The sequence below is a fragment of the Sorex fumeus genome, unplaced genomic scaffold (genome assembly GCF_029834395.1).
Source record: "Sorex fumeus unplaced genomic scaffold, SorFum_2.1 ptg000123l, whole genome shotgun sequence".
Taxonomy (NCBI): Eukaryota; Metazoa; Chordata; class Mammalia; order Eulipotyphla; family Soricidae; genus Sorex; species Sorex fumeus.
In genome coordinates, this window is record NW_026606180.1 from 4,894,073 (window position 1) to 4,916,290 (window position 22,218).

Genomic DNA, 22,218 nt, shown 5'->3' on the forward strand with positions numbered 1-22,218 from the left:
GAGCATATAGAGTGTGGCCCAAGCACCTTACCTCCTATTTATATTCCCAGACCCCCCATTTTTTTTAAAGATAACTACAAAAATGGTAAAAACTACATTTCTAAGAAAAACTGTAGAAATGTTGCAACAGCCCCATGCTGCAACCTTTAAGACTATAGAAATGGGCTCTCTGGAAGTTAACAGATCAGGTCCTTGGCGTGGGTATTCTCAAAAGGGATACCTATTGCCCAGGCACACAATGGCCTCTCAACCCGTCCCGACCTCTGGAAATGAAGTTCATTTAACAGGCTTTGGGTGAACTTACTAGGACTGGAATGCTAGATGCCCAGCAGGATTAAAAAAAAAAAACCTTTAAATATTATACTGCACGTTATTTTTTCCCCTTTTTTTTTTTGCCTAGTCCCAATCACCAATATACCAAGGGCAACATTATTTTGTTCAAATTATGTAATCAACTACGGTTGCTAAAATACCAGTAAGTACAATCACTACACCCCCACCAACTAAAGCAGCTGGCAAGTTGCATTTTGTATTCAAATGATTAGTGTCCCATCAAAATCAACAGGGGGTACATGATCGTTAACTGCACACATCTCATCATCCAATGAGAATCCATTTCTGCTTGTCACATGTACAAATAGTTGACTCAGAACTCTGAACACTGAATCCTACTTGAAATTTTTGTTTCTATAGCAATTATAACTAATGATAACATTTGTTAATGGTCTTTAGTCTTCTTTTTCTATTTCTTTTTAAATTATTTTAGTTTGTTCGGGAGCCATATCCAACAGTGTTCAGGGTTTACTCCTGGCTCTGTGCTCTGAGGTCACTCCTAGCAGTGTTCAGGGAGCCATATCTGATGCCACGCATCAAACCTGGATCAGATGCATGCAATGCAAGATCTTACCCATTGTATTATCTCTCTAGAACGAATCGGTCTTTATTCTTAATAGTCACTGAAAAAATTTCATGTTCTACCATCTTACAATTAACACGTAAGTCCAATGGGACTATTTTATAAATCCAAGACACTTTGTGGAAACGGATTATATTTTTCCTGTTTCTTGAAATATTTCCTATGTCATCCTGGGAATTATTTTATTACGCACTATTATTCATCAATTATATTCAGGAATACTAAAAAATGATGAAATAAAGATAAAGGAATTGCATACATTATAAGATACTGCTATTATGAAAGAATTATGCTCCCATACTGTTATTGCATTATCCAAAGTACTTGCATCACCTTTCAAGAAAGAATAAAATACACGAAACACCGTCATCTAAGAATTCATAATGTTTGGTTTTGGAATTCATACCGAGCTGTGCTCAATGCTTACTCCTGGCTCTATGCTCAAGGATCACTTCTGGAGGGGTTCAGAAAAACCATCACTAAAACAAAAAGACATTTTACTAGTGGAAGAAAATATTTGATCATATATCTGACCAAGGGCTTATATCCAAGAGGTGGAAAGCATTCACAAAACTCAACAACAACAACAAATGAGACAGCAACAAAGAGATTAAGACACCAAACAGGAACATGAAAAAATGCCCATCACAACTGATTGACAAAATGCAAGTAAAAATGATAATGAGATCACAAACTTAGCGAGAATGGCCTCTATCTAGGTCAGAAAAAAATGCTTAGCAGGGGAAAAGGAACCCTCCCGGGCCAGAGAAGTAATACACTTACTAATCCAGTAGCACAGCGGATAGGGACTTACTAACCCCAGGCACTCCAGATGGCCCTGGGGCCCACTACGAGTGATCCCTGAGCACCGGTCAGGAGCAAGCTCTGAGCAGGGTGTTGCCCTCCCCCAATTTTTTTCTATTTAAAAAAGGTACCCTGGTTTACTGTTCCTGGGGAATATAAACTGTTCCATTTATACAGAAAATTGTAAGGAGACTTTTTCAAAAACTAAAAATAGAAATACTAGGTGATCCAGTAATTTTATTCCCAGAACTCAAAGAGATCAATCTGAAAATATATACACACTCTAGGTAGTTGAGAAAGTACTGGGGTGAGACACTTGCCCGGCATCCCACTGACCCTGGACAAATCCTTGTCATCACATATGCTTAAGAGCAGTAGGAGTCACTCCTGTGTGTGTGTGTGTGTGTGTGTGTGTGTGTGTGTGTGTGAGAGAGAGAGAGAGAGAGCGATGGTTACAGTTAACACCTGAGGAGATACACAAGTGCCCAACAACACGAGAATTGGTTACAGAATGGTTAGAACGGGAGACTGTGGTGTTAAGCACACTAAGGCAGGAAAAGAAAGACAAATACTGAATTATATCACTCAGATGTGCCACAAAATGTAACTAAGGAAGGGAATGGACAGTGTCCATCAGAAACAAGCCCTTCGATTCTGATGGCAGAACTGAGATGGAGGAGAGGAGCACTCGGGCACTAGTGTCCTAGGACCTGTGGTGGAGAGATGGTGTAACATGGCAACAATTCACCCCTAAACTAGTACCTCTCTTATAAACTAGTATTGCAGCCAATGAAAGATAGTACTTTAAGAAGCTACTGCATTATGCAACTCAAGTTGACTGTCTAGAAATGTTTAATTATTCATCTTATATATTTCTCTTCCAGTTCCCGGAAGAGAACAGTGCAGAGTCTCCTGTCCCCGCACCTCGCTGTCCTCACCGGGGCCCCTTGGAGGGGGGCAAGTTGAGTTTCCCTCCCCGCCCCGAGCAGAGCCCCGGCAGCCGAAGACCTCCAGAACCAGCCACAACCATGCTGAGACCAAACTCCACACACATGAAGGAACTGGCAGAGGAACACAGGCATGCGGGTCCCGGGGCTGAGATCTCCAAGACTACTCGGATCAGGCTGAGCATCCTCCACCCAGATCCTCCATCTTCCAGTAGGCAGGGGTCACACCATCCAACTGCCCCCCGCACCAGGTAATCCCATCAACGGTCAAAACCCATAGACTATAAAACCCAGCTCCCGGACATCTTATTATCTCATTCTTGCTTTGGACAACCTGGCAGGCTACCGAACGTAACCTGCCCACACGGCAGAGTCTGGCAAACTCCCCGTGGCGTACCCAATATGCCAAATACCATTAACAATGATGGGTCTCATTCTCCTAACCCTGAAAGAGCCTTGAATATGGCACTTTTTAAAATCTCAGAGCTAGGACGAAGGAGATGTTACTGGTGCCTGCTCGAGGCAATCAACGAACACCAGGATGATCGTGATCGTGGTATTTCATGTCTGACTTGGAACAGCCTCATTCAGGATTTCCAAGCTCAGGCAGAAGATTGGTTGGTGTTAAGGTGGGCAGGGCAGAGGAGTTTCAGCCGAGGGATCCCTCACTCCTCACTGGGCTGGAGTGAAAGCACAGAGGGTAGGGTGTTTGCCTTGCACGCGGCTGATCCGGGTTCAATTCCTCCACCCCTCTTCGAGAAACTGGCAAGCTACCAAGAGTATCTTGCCCACATGGCAAAGCCTGGCAAGCTACCCGTGACATATATGATATGCCAAAAACAGTAACAAGTCTCACAATTTGTTGTGAGACGTTACTGGTGCCTGCTTGAGCCAATCAATGAACGGGAGGACAGTGCTACAGTGCTACATATTACATGTACTATAAATAAGGATATTTAATGAAACAAGTTATAACTATCCTTCATTTAAAAAACTTTAAATTAAAATTTACCATGACTTTACCAATTATTGTAGGCATCCTCTTACAGTAAGAATTAGCTTTCCATGTCACTTACCTAATCAGGATCCAAAAATCATCATAATACTCTAAAGTTTCCAATCTGCTCCTACATGGTGAAAATAAGGGAAACAAGAGAGAAGACAACAGAGAGGAGAAAGGGAGAGAAACTATTCACAGAAAAAAAAATCACTGTTTCAATTTTGAAACAATGATAAAGTTCTCTTTTCCCTGAGTTCTGAATTATGGTTGCTCTGGTTTATAAGTATTACAGTGGTTTCATCATGTCGGAATTTCAAGGGCCCCTAATTTCTCAGAATAGAAGGGAAAAAAATCCTACAAACATAATGTAATGTAAGATGGTCCTAAATCAACTCAAATTATTCTACCTATACATCTATTATCACTAAGATTTTATCTGCCTTTATGCTGAAGCTTAGGAGGTATGGTTCCCCCAGATCCAGGTCCCAAATTTTCATTTAAGATTTAAGGATATAAAGAAAATCTTTAAATATATCTCCTTTCTTTACAATGTTCTCTCTGTGCTTTAGAAGTTTATGCCTGTCTTTGGTGTACAAAACAAGTAGAAAGCAAAGAAATCCACGTTATAATTTCTCTAGGACTGGTCTTCACCAACCAAGGTACTACTGACCCTTGCAATTAATATTGTAGTGGGGAAGTTTTGTTCCATTTTTTTCTTTATGTTTTAATCTGGAGACAAGAACAAATCCAGTAATAGGACGTCAACATTAATTTGAGAGGAGATGAAAAATGACTTAATAACACTGCGGCAGGATTAATATTGTACAATAGATCATGAAGTCATAAAACTCTTGACAAATTCATTTCTGTATCTCTGTATATTCTTGCTAATAGGGCAGGGCATATCTGAAGGGCTTTTAATACCTTCTTCCTGCAGAAACGCCGATCACATTGCACTGCGAGGAGACCTATTTTGTAAGAGGTGGGGGAAAGGAGTGTCCTCACTCATATGCAGCTTGCATTCAAAAACAACAGGAAGACTATTAGGGAAGAATGATTTAAAGGAGGAAGCTAATAACAATACTTGCTTGAAATCAAGTGTTGCTACGCAGAAAATTAACTAATAGTTACTAGAAAATCTACCCCCACTTCAAGATTGCCTAGCCAAGATACAGGAAAAAAAGTATCAGCAAATTTTTGCTCAGAACTGCTATTTAAACAAGGGGGCAAGCCAAAAGACCAAATAGAATTCTTAGTTTGCCCAAAGAAACACTATCAGTTCCTTAAACCAAAAAGTATGTAACTATGGGGCTGGAGTGATACCACCGCGGGTAGGGTGTTTGCCTTGCACGTAGCCAACGTGGCCAACCCGGATTCGATTCCCAGCATCGCATATGGTCCCCCGAGCACCACCAGGAGTAATTCCTGAGTGAAGAGCCAGGAGTAACCCCTGAGCATCGCCGGGTGTGACCCAAAAAGCAAAAAAAAAAAAAAAAAAAAAAGTAGTTATTAGATCTTAACAATAAAAATAACTTCTGCTTCTAGCCAAGATTCTAACCAAGGCTGGAGCGATAGCACAGCGGTAGGGCGTTCGCCTTACAAGCGGCCAACAGGGCCAACCCGAGTTCGATTCCTCCGCCCCTCTCGGAGAGCCCGGCAAGCTACCAAGAGTATTCGATATGCCAGACACAGTAACAACAAAGTCTCCAATGGAGACGTTACTGGGCCCGCTCGAGCAAATCGACGATCAACGGGAGGGCCTTTACCTTTACCTTTACCTTCTAGCCAAGATTAACAATAGGAACTGGATTCACCTCCCTAAAATAACCAAAAATATTCTTTAAAAAATATACAGACAATAATTTACAAGGTTCTGGATATCTGATGAGGGAGTAAAAAGTGGGGCAGCAGAGCCCACTACTCCTCAGGGCCTTGAAGAGTTTCCAGGCCACAGAACAGAGAAACGTGACGGAACCCAATGTAGCACTTGGATTCGGGAGCACTCGACCTGCGAAGTCACACATATGAAATGACCAGTATCTGGTTTAAGAAATGCTCTGTTTAACCAGATCTGACATGAATAGTTTGAGAGAGATAGAGAGAGAAAACGAGAGAGAGAGAGAGACAGAGAGAGAGAGAGAGAGAGAGACTTATTTGTGGCTGGGGACAGAATTACAGAACTCTTTCTAAAGAGATTAGGAGAAATAGGACCTCTGTCATATGTCATGCCAAAGGCTGGGAATAGGACCTCGTCCCAAAAATCAGACAAAATGAACTCAATTATTCTCCACTTGTCTCAAAATTGGGAGAATAACCCTAGAATGACAACCACTCTAAATCATAAGGATATAAAAATCACAACTCTAAAAGGTTGACTCCAGGGTCTGGAGCAATAGCACAGCGGGTAGGGCGTTTGCCTTGCACGTGGCCAACCCAGGCTCGATTCCCAGCATACCATATGGTTCCCTGAGCACCGCCAGGGGTAATTCAAGAGTGCAGAGCCAGGAGTAACCCCTGTGCATCGCCAGGTGTGACCCAAAAAGCAAAAAGTTGACTCCAAATAAGCAAATTGCATTCCAAAACAAAACACACGATTTGTAAATAGACATGGATCAAAAAAAAAAAAAAACCACCTCACCACTACCTGTCAATGAAAATTAACTGGTACAAAAGAAGCAGGAAAACAACAACTCACAATAAGAATAATCAATGATCACTGATATGATCTTAATGTAGTCCTAACCCAAAATCTCATGCTGTAGTCCTATGGAGAGACAAACACACACAGACAGACACAGACACACGCACGCGCTCGCACACTCACAGGAGGTGAAGAGATACGAAAAGGCCTCTGAAAGATGATGAGGTAATGGGGGAGGGGGGCTCATGAGGATACAATGGAAAATCTGTAAGTCAAAAGACACCCTGATTTTAAACTTCAAGCTTCCAGAACTGTGAAAAGTGAAATGAAATCGAACAAAATAAAATAACTGCCCTCCTACTGTATTATGCTCCAGGAGCATGAGAGATCTAAGCCAGCAATCAAACCAGAATAAAACAAACTTTAGAGTTAGCAAAAATAAAGATATAAATCACACTGGAGTTGAAAACTCTTTTACAAAATCCCACATTCACTTTTCTTTTTTTTTTAATTTTTACTATTACTGAATAACCGTGGGATACAGTTACAAAGCTTTCATGACTGAGTTTCAGTCACACAACAATTGAGCACCCATCCCTCCACTGTGCACACTTTCCACCACCAATGTCCCCAGTATCCCTCCTGCCACCCCACCCTATCCCATCCCTTGCCTCTGTGGCAGACAATTCTCTTCTGACTTTCTCTCCACTTTGGGCTTTATGCTTTGCAATACAAATAATGAGATGCCATCAAATTTGATCCTTTACCTATTTTCAGCACACACGTCTCCCATTCCGAGCAATCCCTCCATCACTGACTTACTGATCCCTTCTCTACCCCAGCGGCCTTCTCCTGCAGTTCATATGGGGCAATATTCCTGACCCTGTCTCTACTATCCTTGGGTGTTAGACTAATATTATGTTATTTTATATTCCACAAATGAGTGCAGTCATTCTATGTCTGTCCCTCTTTCTGACTCACTTCACTGAACATGATATTCTCCGTGGCCATCCACTTATAAGCAAATTTTATGACTTCATCTTTCCTAACAGCTGCATAGTATTCCATTGTGTAGATGTACCATAGTTTCCTCCACCAGTTATCTGTTCTCGGGCACTCAGGTTGTTTCCAGATTCTGGCTATTGTGAACAGTGCTACAATGATCATACAGACCCACATTGACTGTTGATGATACTTGTAGCATACTGTAAGGACAGGAACCTCTTCAGCCTAAACAAGTCTATCAATTCAAGCCCTATAGTTACATGGACCACAGAGACAGGACAGCAAGTAGGGTGCCTACCTTATTGGCAGCCAAGCCGGGTGTAGCCCAAAACATACAGAAATGAATTAATGAGTACGGCTAAACTCATTTTAATAGTGAAGACTTTTTCCTCTTAGATCAGAAATCTATTCTTACCACTTCCATTCAATATGGTTCAAGAGGGGTTAGGGCAATCAGGCAAGGAAAAGAAATGAAGCACATCCAAGTGAAGTATAGCTCCCTTTACACAGAGAAAGTGTTTATGTAGAAAAATAGAATCAATAATAAAGCTATAACTAACATGTTAAAATAACTTACCAAGACTAAAAGATACAACACAAAATCAATACGCAATCTGAAACAGAAAGACCTATTGAGGGAAAGGAAAACTCCCAGCTGTGCTCAGGGGAACAGGGAGTGTGGCCCCTCTTTACAGGGACCAAAGCCAAGACCGGATGTTCTGCCACACTGCCCACCTCCAGCATCGGAAATACAAAACCTTCAAATGCCATCAAAACATTAAATGCAGGGGCAGAGGGATAGTACAGTGGGTATGGTGCCTGCCTGGATTTCACCACTGGCACCACATATGGTCCCCTGAGAACAGCCCAACACTACTCCCCAAGCAAATTAAATGCTTAAGGATAAATACAACAAAATATGAAAAATACCTATGCAACAGGAACTATGAAATAATGCTGAAACATTATTTTAGTACAGAAATACTGGACAATTATATGGAAAAGACTTGTACAGCCTAGAAAATTCCTAGAAGCATGAATTCCATGACTGAATCAGGAAAAAATAGGAAATTCAAACAAAGCCTTACAAAAAAACACAAAAAGTTAGGACTAGATAACATCAATGGTGAATTCCAAAAACTTTCAAGGTTTTAAAACTCTGGAAATTCAAAACTTTCAAACTCCTCAGTAGAAGTAAAATGGAAAAACAAGTCAAACAGTCTATAAAGCCAACATTACCACTTCATTTGCGAGAGGGAGCATATCCAGCAGGACTCTGGGCTTGCCCCTGCTTCTGTGCTCAGGGGTCACTCCTGGTGAGCTCAGGGACCACATGGCTTACCAAGAATCGAACCAAAGGTGAGGGACATGCAAAGCAAGTGTCCCTCCCTCTGAACTATCACACTGAAGGTAAGATTACTCTGGCCCTCTCATCACCAATTCTTAACGAAGATGATTTCTCTTTCATTCACACATACTGACAGCCTGAAAAGATGTTCAAAACATTTTTTAAAATGCAACTTATTTTTCATCTGGAGGGGCGGTAAATTAAGCCACACCAAGTGGTGCTCTGGATTTACTATTGGCTCTATGCTTAGGAATTACTCCTGGTGGTTCTTGGGGAATATTTGGGGACCCACTGTACTACCTCTCCAGCCCCAAGAGAAATGCAAATTAGAACCACAGAAATGCTAATACACACTTATCACAGTGAGAGGAATCACCATTACTTTGCTATATTTTCCTTTATCTTGAATGTATTTACTTGCAAAGTCTCACCTGTAATTAATGCATTCAAAGTAGTTCTGTTCTCTTTGGTAACATTTTAAGGCTGACAGAGAAGAAATCATACCAATTTTACCAGATCAGCAACTCAAAAAAATTTTAAGTAGTCAAACAATAGCCATACAGAGCCAATGACTCAGACAAGTGAGTTCAGACAAGGAAGGCACCAACAAAACTCAGAAGGACCATACTCCCCACCCCACCCCAAAACACACACACACACACACACACACACACACACACACACGAACTACCTCTTTATTAATGGATATAAACATTGGTAAAATGCATAAATAGTTTAAGTGGATTTATTCATTGAAGTCATGCACTATTGACTTCATAGCACCCGTCTTCCACTGACTGCTGACAAAATTACTTGAATCCCAGTTCGTAGCAGATAGTGCAGACAAATATCCATCGTGCACCTATGTTTTACTTAAGGCCCTTCTGCAAAATGAAATCTTGCCCCAGTGTTATATATAAAGTAAGGCTAAACACCTTAGAAGGAGCAGAAATGAAATGGTACCTGGTCCTAACTATCAGTCCAAAATAACTCACAATAATTCATGAGCACTGTAGCACTGTCCTCCCGTTGTTCAACAATTTGCTTGAGCGGGCCCAGTAAAGTCTCCATCATGAGACTTGTTGTTACTGTGTTTGGCATATCGAATAAGACGTCACAGGTAGCTTGCCAGGCCTTGCCATGCGGGCGAGATACTCTCGGTAGCTCGCCGGGCTCTCCGAGACGGGTGGAGGAACTGAACCCTGCTCAGCCAGGCTGCCTGCACGCAAGGCAAACGCCCTACCACTGTGCTACCCGGCATATTCAAATAAGTTATTTGTGATACTAAAAATTACTCTTCAGAGTTTATAATAGTAGTTACTTTGATGCTAAACATTACTTTTCAATGTTTTAAATTAAAAGTACAAACTTTCTAAATCCTCAAAATGAACATCCTCAAATTATATAAACTTGCACTGACTTCCCTACCCCCCCCCCAAAAAAAAACCACAGCCAACTACATCTGTCATTCTGACATAGTCAATGGGAGCAGACATGTAAGGGTGCTGTTTCATTAGACTCTGAAGTTTTACAAAGCTAAGTCGAGATATCAAATTAAAGACTAGTTTGATAAAATCGGTGCTCTAAGAAAGGATTTGATGTGCTATATCCAGCCTTACATGGGTTCTCTGTGTACAGCTGGTAGCTACGGGGGTAGAAGGGTGTGTGGGGGTTGGGAGAACGGAGGGTCGAGGGAGGGAGGGAGGGAGGGAGGGAGGGAGGGAGGGAGGGAGAGAGACAGAGAGACAGAGAGACAGAGAGACAGAGAAAACTGTATGGACTGGAGTGTAATAGCTGGGTCCAATCAAGTCTAGTAAATTCCTAACAAATTAAAAATAGGTCATTTAACCCGGAGAAAAGAAGTCAGAGAAAAATGCAACGCAAGCAACGATCTTTATTTTATTCCTTTCTTTTTTATACACCCAAGCCAATTGGAAAAGCCGCTATTCAATAAGGACATAAAATCTCGGCCGAGGAGAGATTCAAACGCAGTATCAAAGTCTCCTTTGGCCATCCCAGTGGCAGTAGCAAATAATGCAAGAGCCATCGATCCAATACACGAAGTGGAGAGGACAACACAGACGTGAGCGTGCTGAATGAAATAAACACTTCAGTAGATCCAGTCATTTCAGAAGAGCACAGTGCACCCCAAAACTTTATCCGGTCATCAGAAACAAATTTAAAGGGTATTTGTGTTAGAACATCATGTCAAATCAAGTGTCAAAAGCAAAAAATTAAAGCCAGGTAGTAAGACACTTGAACACAGTACTCAATCAAGTGGCTACCCAGAAGAGTCTCTCATTTAAAAGATGTGTTTAAGGGCGTGAAAACAGAGGGTTTCGGAGCTGTGAGCGATAATACAACAGGGAGGGCGTTTGCCTTGCAGGCAGCCGACCCAGGTTCAATCTCCAGCATCCCACATGGTCCCCCAAGCACTGCCAGGAGTAACCCCTGAGCATCGCTGGGTGTGACCCGAAAAACAAAAACAAACAACAACAACAACAAAAAAAAACCCAGAGGGCCGTTAATTCCTCATAAACATTAAGGGTTATAGTACTAGATGTTTGGGGGAGAGGGAATCTCATTATACTATGTGCTTAACAGTAACAAACTGCAAGATACTCAGCTCTATGTGAAAGTATGTGCCCGTGACAGGAGCTGACACAAAGTTTACTCAAATGAAAACTGAAAAATATTCCTTGAAGGGAGGCCGTCTATTGCCACTGAGATCTACCACTGTCAACCACCCTCTACAAAACCACAACCACATTACCAGTCCAAACTTCGGATGCAGCCCCAAAGGAAGAGCAAGTAGAGGAACGCAGACACAGCTCAGTCTCAGTGAGTCTTGTTTGATCACTAGTTTTCAAGCAACTATCCTTAGAGTGGGCTGGAGCCATAGCACGTTTGCCTTGCACGCAGCCAACCCAAGTTCGATTCCTCTGTCCCTCTAGGAGAGCCCCGCAAGCTACCGAGAGTATCCCGCCCACACAGCAAAGCCTGGCAAGCTCCCATGGCGTATTGGATATGCCAAACACAGTAACAACAAGTCTCACAAGAGAGACATTACTGGCGCCTGCTCAAGCAAATAGATGAACAAGGGAGGCCAGTGCCATAATGCTATCCTTATAGTGGACCCGAGACCAGGGTCCTGGTACTCAGAACAAGAGCAACAAGTAACCCTTCCCACAGAACCTAATTCTATAAATATTCAATCACTAGAACAGGCTCTGCTAGACACTAAACTGGGGAGAAAAAAAATGAGCTGAAACTTTAGCATGCACATATTTTTGTTGGTTTTAATTTTTACATAATTTAAACTTTAAAAAGTACAAAAATAGTACAAAGAAATGTCATATAACTTTTACCCAGATTCACCAAATGCTAACATTTTCTTGGCATACATAAAATTTCTGATAAGTTTCTAAAAACATGTACCATATATTTCTTTTCTCCAGAAATAATTTTACATTCTCTTAAGTCCTCTAACTTCTCCCAGTTAATGATAATAAATGAACTTAATAACCGCAAGTAGATTTGATTACTTTTCGAAGACAAACAATAAGCAAGTACTTCTAGGCAAACTTCCCATCAGTCTCCCCTCAGATTCAGCAATTACTGAATTCAAATAAGGGTGGGATAGGGAAATATTATAAATTAAAGCAAACTTCAGTAACCACTGGACAGTTTCCCCTCACCCCATACAGTAAGCTTTTCTCAGTAACTCTTGATTCCATCTACTGTTTGATTAACCAGTATTCTTTCTGCTTAGAAAAACAAACAAAAACACCAATTGCCTATGTTGTTTAATCACACTAACTCGCATCTATATAAATTTTAGGGCTAAGATTCCATAATATCCCTACATTACTCTCTCTACTCGGGGGTTTCAAAAGCAGGGTCTGAAAGGGTTCCTATCAAGTTGGTCTTTTGGTCTGCTGAGACGACAGGACACAGCACGTGCTCCCGGGGGAGCGTATTCCAGGGTAATGTGCCACGAGCACTCACAGGCCCGCTTCTGCTCAGCTCTGCCTGGGCACTGGAGAGGCAGACCCATGGCAGCTTCCACGAGTCCCAAGGCTGATCTCTGACACCACGTGGTCCCTGAGCAGCACCAGGAGCAACCCTGAGCACTGCTTGTGTGATTCAAAAAGAAACAAAACCAGAAATATTTCTAAAATTCCTCTGGGTAGCCGTCATTCTTCCTACTTGTTTTCCTCCACAGAACAAAGCAGGACAAATGTAACTCCCCCCTGGCCCCCGTTTCCGGCCTCTTACTGAATCTGGGGCTGGAGATAGTGCGGTGGGTAGGGTGCTTGTTTCACAAGCATGCAACCCAGATTAGATCCCTGGGACTCCAGGCAGTCCCCCAAAGCACTGTCAGGAGTAATTCCTCAACGCAGAGGCAGAAGTAACCCCTGAGCATCGCCAGTGTGGCCCCAGAAGGTCTGTACGCAGAGTGTCCCAACTCAATTCTCAAACCTGTTTGATGTGTTTAATATTTTACCATAATTTGTCAGTTCAGCCTAGGTCACTGCAAATACGATTCTCCTGGCAGGGCCAGGGGGACCATATCAAATGGGGGTTGGCCATGTGCAAGGTGAATACTTTACCTGCTGTACTATCTCTCCAGGCCCAGAAGACTCCTTTCCCCCATTCGAAGTTCTCTTGCCTTCCCAGAATCCCAACTCATTCTATGCCTTCTGCATAAAAGTTAAAATATATTTTACCTTTTGTATTTTGGGAGTAATATCCAGTGGTGCTGAAACTAAGTCAGGGCTTTCATATGCAAAGCATCCCTCTAGACCCTTGAGTCATCTCCCTTGAATACTGTTTGACCATTTTTATCTCTAATGAGATTACAGAGACAGTTCCTTCAGCCTTCATTTTTTTCTTTTTTAATTTCTGTCTTTGGGAGACACCCAGCTGTGCTCAGGGCTTACTCTTGGTTCTGTGCTCAGGAAACTGTACATGGTACCAGGGCTGGAGTCAGGGTTGGCCATGTCCAAGGCAAATGCCTCCACCCCCATGCTATCTCTCTGGTCCAAGTCTTAATTTCTTGTCAAGGAAATAATTTTAATGCTGTGATCATTTACAGAACACACACTCATTTTAAAAAATGTTCATCTCCGCTTCTATACTCAATTTCTCCCACTTAGAATAATCTACTTGATGCTCTCTCCCACCCACAGAATTACAATAAAAATTCACTTGGGGGAGCCCAAACTGGGACGGCTGGAGGGAAAACATATGGAACAGAGTCAGAGCAAGAACAAACACAGACCCTGTCAGTGACCAAGAGACCTGTAACGAAGAAGGAAGACTCTCAGTAACTGTACCGAGGACAGAGGAAGAAATGTTTCTAAGTATAAGCATTTCTCATAAACTTTGTAAAAGTGATAATGGCAAGTCTGATAATACTTGCCTTACATGCAGCCAGGCTCCAATCCCAGCACAGAGTCAGGGTCAAGTCCTGAGCACAGCTGGGTGTTCCACCCATGGGTGGACAGACAGACACACGCACACGTGCGCAAGAAGATATTAATGAAACCTAGAAGACTTCTCAATAATCAAAATGGCCAGAACTGGTAAGTCAAACTGAAACTGTTTGATTGTAACTGCAGTCAGATCATAACTAGAAAAGCACACAACTTGAATCATAGGGTTGGACTGGGAAAATGGCAGATCAGATCAAGAGACGACAAATCAAATACTTTATAACAGAAGTGTCAAGCTCACAAAATTTAAGAAAAAAATGCAACTGTTCCAGAAAGAAATATATATTACTGGGGATATATTATATGAAAGTCATTTTTGGCTCAAGCGGTAAACGTGAATGTAATTTGAGTAATACCAATATATCAATGTTAATTTCTTGACTTTGATCATATTTTAAATACAGAAAAATATTATTTTTTTAGAAAATACTCAGAACTCAGGGAAGCATAGAGTTGGGAAGTTATCTGAATCAGGTTTCAAAAGAAGGTTCAGCCACTTATAAACTACAAGACAACAGACAAGCTGCAAAATCTCTAAACCTTATTTGCTCACTTATTAATAGGAACAAACCTTGTGATAACTGATTTATAAAATCATGAGCGCAGTGTCTGGCACTTAGTATGTGATCACTAAAAAATTTACTCTGAAGATCAAGTCAGATAATGCTTAGTTTCCCCTGAAAAATCGGAAGAGTAAAGTCTAAGAGCCACACACTGTTGTGGCCGAATCATCTGCTGCCGTGTGGATCAAAGTAGGATGAAGTGTACACTGTCTCTGCAGGTTGAGTTGAAGCCATCGCTGGCATTGTGACTGAATAATTAATAATTTAAGCATCCCTAAAATACAACCTCAAACCAGACTACATATTTGTGGACAAATGGAGAGCCATAAATAAGAGAAGTGTGGCAATTGTGCTTCATTCTATGCAGAGCCAGTGACAGATCACGCGTGCATCTGTGGCACAGAATTGCCAAGAGCAGGTTTTAGAAATACCCACAGTGGTTGGTTGACAACCTGAAGTATGCGGCCAGAACTGGGTGTACTCTTCCCAACTGAAGCAATACAAAGATAACTAACTTAGAAATGGCCAGTGAGAGAACAATCGGTTGTACCATAAACAAGTCGGTGTTTGTGAACGTGGGGACTTTGGCACGGGCCTCACTGTATGTAAGAGACACAGTAGATCACTTCACCTGCTCCCGAGAAAAGCAGCAGGGATGGTCACAAGAACATGTACATCTCGCAGGCAGCCAACAGCAAACAAACTCCAAAGAAGTTGTGGGGTCATGGCGACAGGGCGCCTGGGCCGAAGGGAAGAAGCTGCTTTGCTTGGTCAGGTGTCGCAGATCTAGTTCTCCCTCGAGAATAGAACGCACGCGTGTCTGCTGAGACGGAGACCTGAGCATTTATCACTCCAAACGTTTGGCCTGCAATAATTTTAACCTTTGGCATTTCAAGTTTTACCACACGTACTGGGCTGGAGCGATAGCACAGCGGTAGGGCGTTTGCCTTGCTCGCAGCCAGTCAGGCCGAGCCGAGTTCGATTCCTCCGCCCCTCTCGGAGAGCCCGGCAAGCTACCGAGAGTATCTCGCCCAAACGGCAGAGCCTGGCAAGCTCCCCGTGACGTATTCGATATGCAAACACAGTAACAACAAGTCTCATGATGGAGACGTTATTGGGCCCGCTCGAGCAATTCGATGAACAACGGAAGGACAGTGACCACATGTAATAGATCACTTTCCTATGTATGAACCTGAAGTATATTGTAGGACCTCTGTGAAGACATGACTTACTTTATGAATTAAACGGGCCAGATCAGTGGAATTTTACACATTTTATTTAACACAGGATTTCACAGTAATTGAGAAAGGCAGGGTATTATTACCCACACTTAGCACTTACAAAAGTTTTATATTTGTATCTCAGAAAACATGTCCCTAAATGTTCCAGGGTCTACTTACTATAATGGTATTTTAAAGTTTATTCCTATTCTGCCAATTAGACTCTCAAAATTAGTGTTTAAGAGTAAGGACCATATATAAGCACTTTTCTCTATAGTACTTAATGTAAAGTAATTAAACATAACAGACATTCAATGAAACTATTTTTTGAGCAAATGCAATTTACTACCATATAGCATTCATTTTCAAATTATAGGTTATAAGCGTTCTCCCTACAGGGAAAAACTAGTTCACATTTAAATTAGAAGACTGAAGAACGTGTTTCTATTTGGTCTCAATTTAATTCCAGATCTAGAAGACAAAAGTTATCTTGATGGGAAGATCTTCAAAGTACAAATATAACCAGGAAGCAATTCCAGGTAATGCTGGAATTCATTCATACAAGTGAATATCACAAATAAAATTACTTTTACTAAAATTCAATAGTGTTCATCTCAATTCTAGTATATTCAACAATTTACAGATTTAACAATATATGCAAAATTACTATTTCTATTTATAATGTGCATCCTAATGACTTAAACTGACATTCTTCAAATAATGAAATAACAAAATGAAATACCAATATGGTTATCAAATGATCAAAACTGTAGATTCCCCCTCCCCACAGTTATTTTTTTTTAATTGTTGTGGGGCCAAAAGAAATACCCCACAGAGCTGGGGGGGTGGGGGGGGGCAAATCGGAAGGTACTTGGGGTTAAACCCCTACTACTCGAGCTGCATTCCCAGGTCCTAGAGATGACATCTGTTTTTCTGGGCGCCACACCCAGTAGTGCTCTGCGTTTATTCCCTGCAATGTACTCAGGAACCTCGCTGTGGTACTCAAGCAACCATATGGGATGGCAGGAATCAAAGCCGGGTCTACCGAGTGCAAGGCAAGAGCCCTGCCTGCTGTACTATTATTCTGACCCCTAAATAATATTTTTAACGTTTATTGCAAGACTTTTCTCCACTAACGTTATACATATAATAGTAGCAGGACAGAGTTCCTAGATGTGGAGTACTACTGTATCACTGTCCTCCCATTGTTCATCGATTGGCTCGAGCGGGCCCAGTAACGTCTCCATTTTGAGACTTGGGATGTGGAGTAATCTAAGTGATTCACTTTTAACACTTCTATTTTGGTGGTGTTCAAACTATATACGTTTGTAGGAAAGCATCACTTCTGTGCCAAGAGGGCACCAAGGTAACACTGGGCATTTTCTCCTGCTCCACATTAACGTCACAGAGCTCCAGTGAAGCCTGGCTTATGGACTCGTACCGTACTACACTGTGCTGCAGGATGATGGTCAAAACTGCTATGCAGGGTCTAGAGAGTGAGAGTCCAGTGAACTGAAGTGCATGTTTTACCTGCAGGCGGCCCAAGTTTGCTGCTTAGCACACTGTCCCCCAAGCACTGCCAGAAGTAGCAGCCCCTGAGTTGGCAGGTCTGCTCCACCCAATAAGAAAAGAGGAAAACTTGAAGAAAGCCCTGAATTTATAAGAATTTTGAAAGCGAAACAAGATTCCAGTATCGCCTGTCACTGTCACTGTCCTCCTGTTGTTCATGGATTTGCTCGAGCGGGCCCAGTAACATTGTGAGACTTGTTACTGTGTTTGACGTATGGAGTACGTCACTGGTAGCTTGCCAGGCATTGCCATGCGGGCAAGACACTCTTGGTAGCTTGCCAAGCGCTCAGAGAGGGGCAGAGGAATGAAACTCGGGGCGGTCCTGTCAGCCACGTGCAAGGCAAATGCCCTCCCCACTGTGCTATTGCTCCAGCCCCGGTATCACCTAATATATATTTTAATACTAGTCTTTTACCAGGTTCTGAGTCACACTCAGCAGAGTGGGGGCTTACTCCTGGCTCTGGGCTCATGGGAATGTTACACACTTGTGGAGTTGAGGGACCCAACGGTAAGAGCTGCAGTATCACATTCAGTGATGAAGGGAATGCCAGGGATCAAACTTCTGGCCCTACGCCTGCAAGGGGCTCTGCTCTGCCATGGGCTACACAACTTCTATTCACCATGGATTTCCCTATTTTATTATTCACTGAGTGATCCTTTCACTGAGACCTTAAAATACAAATGGGAACCAAAAAATCAAAGACAACCGAAGCTAAAATCAAGGCAGGATTCTGGTTTCCGTAGCCCAGAGGTTCTCGAACTTATTTGGCCCACCTATGAACAAAGAGCACCTCGGATTTCACCCAAAGCTACAACTGTTACGAACTGCACATGCCTCCCAAGAGGAGGATCACCTACTTCGGAGCAGGACTTCAGTCCTATAACCACTTTTTTTTTGGTATGTTAAGAATACAACTTCACTTTGCAAACTGATTCATGGGCATCCATCATCTTAAAGTCTATAAAACTGATAAATTACACTTAGGAAAAAACTTATTTTTAATAAGTCACAATCACTTCCTACAGAAATCTACCTCTGTACTGCATAAACAACATAAATATAACATGCATTTTTTTCCATGTAGGGGATCTTGGAAATTCAAACAATGTTTCTTCAAAGTCCCAAGTGTGGAAGAAGGGCTGATATCTATTAACCCCAAACTCTGTGAGAACCATTAGTTCGACTACTCTTCTACATAAAAGTCAAAAAAGAGAGTGGGGGTGTGGCCCAAAAGTAAACCACCTGTCTTGCTTGTGTGAAGCACTAAATTCAAGACTCAGCATTACAAAAAGAAAAAGAAAAACTTGAATCAAGTGTTTCGTTTCTTGGATCAACTATTCAGATGACAGGGTAACTTCACAGTAATGGCAGAGAGTACAGCATGCTGTTGCTGTTGGTGTTTTTAATCTCATGTAAAAATTTGAGATATTTAGGCTTACAGTGGACCTAATTACACTGAAAATCAGTCTAAATAAACATCAATAAAGACAAATTGTCAAATCAATATTTTATGACCATTTCTACTTTTGTCCACTGCCATTCATGAAACTTTATATCCAGAAATAAAATTTTAAACAACAAAAAAGAACTAAAAGAAAAAAATAGATGCAATAAAAAAGAGACCCGGCCAAGCATCACGACTACCCGGGCACCTACAGGCAGGCGCAGGGTGGAGACACGGTGGGGACGCTTCCCCTGATTCTGGGATCTTTGCAGACCGGGCAGACTAAGAGCGCCCAAGGCCCAGTCTTCCACCCACCCACATCCCGAGTTTGGCGACCTCCAGACCAATGGCCTAGCTTCCCAACTGCAACTACAAAAAGGTCCTGAGAAACACAGCTGCACACGCAGGGCAACACCTCCAAACTACTGCTGACAGTCCAGCAGAAGCACCCAGGAACCTGGGTAAAAGCCCACTAAGCTCGGCGAGCTCAACCAGCACCCAGCAGCTCAGCAGCCCCTCAGGCCGTGGCTCTCATGCCAGCATCAGGAGGTCCAGGTTGTGACAGGCAGCGCCAAGTAAACCATGTCATGCCCACTGGGGTACAGGCTGTGGGAGGAGGGGCGGGGCAGTTGGTGGTGGCTGTGTCCCAGCACTGAACACTTGCAACTGCACTGTGAGCATTCGTGTCAAGTTACATACCCAAAACCTGGGCTGGAGCGATAGCACAGCAGTAGGGCGTTTGCCTTGCATGCAGCCAACATGACCGACCCGAATTCGATTCCTCTGCCCCTCTCGGAGAGCCCGGCAAGCTACCGAGAGTATCTCGCCCGCACAGCCAAGTCTTGCAAGCTACCCTTGACACATTCGATATGCCAAACACAGTAACAAGTCTCACAATGTTGCTGGGCCCGCTCGAGAAAATTGATGAACAACGGGAGGACAGTGACCAAAAAACCCTAAATGAATTAGAATAAAACCACACAGAAAACAACCCTCCCCCTCCCAAAAAAAAGTATAAGAAAAAAAAGGAAACAAATTCTTCCTACACTCAAAAAAAAAAGTAATTTTGCTTTCCATCACACTGATCTGATTCAATCCCCGTCTGACTTGTATAAACTTTGAACTTCATTTCTAGCAATTATGAGTATTCTTGACTTTACATTATCCCCAAACACTATTTGTCTTATCACTGAGTTTTGTGGCCTCTGTGAGCCAACTCCCAAGCATCACCAGGTGCTGCGCCCCATGCCCCCTAAAACACCATTCTAATTTGTGTTTCTTCATCTTTTCTCTCTTAGAATGTCTCTCAGATTCATCCTCTGCTGGCAAAAATGGAAAGTCCTAATTTTTTTTAGTTAATATTCCAGGGTTTTTAACATTTATTCTTTATGCTGAAAGTCACTTAGGTTATTTTCCGCATCTTGGCTATTGTGAATAATTTTACAATGAACAAGGGAGTGCAGATATTCCATTAAGAACCAATTTACTTCCTTTAGACATATACCTAGAAGTAGAACTGTTATATAACAGTTTTATTTTTAACTTTTTAGAAACTTTTCTTGTAATGGCTATATATTTACTTTTCTACTAGTGGCATAAAACTTATTACTACATTTTTAAACAGCTATTTTAACAGGTGTGAGGTGTTATTTCATTGCATATTTAATTTGGATTTTCCTAACTATTAGTGATATATACTAAGCACCTCTTCATAGAGTTTTTGGACACTGCATGCCTTTTTCAGGAAAAAGTCAATTCAGTCTTCAATTTAGTGATTTATAATCTTAAGTTCTCATTTTATTTAGTGAGGTCAAAATAGTGCCACTGAAAGAAATTTTACCTTTTTTTGTCTTTCAAATTTTACAAAGCACTAGCTCCATGGAAGAACCTAATTTGAATATGGCCATTTTTCAGAAATGAATTCAGCGCTTTCACACATTCTCAAAGTCTGGGTTGCCTAGAATTGAGTCCAAAAACAAATTCATCAACACACTTTCCCCAACATACGTATACATACTGGCACATGCCACAGAATTTTGTCCTGATCAATGACTAAAAACTTTCCAATCTTTAATTGATCTTTCTCAATGATAATTCACAAATTTTCTGTTGCAATATAATGTAGACAGGTAAAGAAGGTGGAGGGCATGTGTTTAGAAGAAATAGCAGGAAGATTTCAAAGTACCAACTTCTTGGGAAACCGGAGGGTCTAGGCAAAAGGAAGATATTTTGTAGTATACTGTAACTACTCAGTTTGCGTGTAGTACTTTGATAAAACAAGTAATTTTAAAAAGGGGTACCATGAACCTCATCTCATTTGATTTCAAGTAAGGCAATATAATGATATGTTTATATGTTAATTAACTGATATAGGTTAAATTACTAACCCAATGTAAAAGTCATTACATTTTCTTTAATAATTACACATGCAGCTTGTAATTAATATTAAGGACAAACTCTGAAACTGTTTTCAGTTCTTTTTTAAATTTATGTAAAGATTGTTTTTATTTCTCTTCTACCAAAGAAAACCATCTTATTGGCCTAAGAAACAAACAAACAAAAAAATAGTCAAATGAACATTTTGTCAGAGGATGAAGGAAGAGGTCCTACTTAACAATAAGGAATATTTAATCACACTTAAGCTCCTGCTGATAAATGGATTTTGAAAAGAAATCAAACAAAAACTTATTCTGGACAAATACGAAGAATAAAACTACACTCAAAATCTACTCTACATATAGTCTAATCTACAGAATCCAAGACACGCATTTTTTAAAACCATTTTTTATTGTGGTAAAATTACCACCGGTGAAGGCAAAGAATTTTCTGTTAAGTTCAGGGACTTTATGTTTCCCATGCAGTGCTGCGTGACCATGACCATGGCCATCTCTCTCATATTCCTCTTTCTCCAGCTCCTGACAAGATGTTCACTGGACTGTTGTCCCCCCTCCCTTAGGCTACATCCACAGTGCTCAGGACCTACTCTGACTGCATTAGGGGGTCACTCTTGGAGGGGCTCCGGAGACCGAATGTATGGGTGCCAAAAAAGCAAACCTGGGTCAGCTGCACGCCAGGCAGCCACCACAACTGTCTCTGAACTGGGTCATGCTAGATACCCGTATGAGCTACAGACTAGTTATTCATTCGTGGCTGTCTGGTATTTTTTTTAACAGTTGTAGACAATTTTATGAAATACATAATAAAGATAATTATATACCATTGTATAGTTTACCTCATCCCATTTAATAATAAAACTTTACAA

General features: G+C 41.6%; 1 protein-coding gene across 1 annotated transcript in view; it reads right to left on the reverse strand.

The window, feature by feature from the left end:
* ZFAND3 (zinc finger AN1-type containing 3) overlaps positions 1–22,218 on the reverse strand; it is a 306,708-nt gene that overhangs the window by 173,346 nt on the left and 111,144 nt on the right. The window lies entirely within an intron of this gene.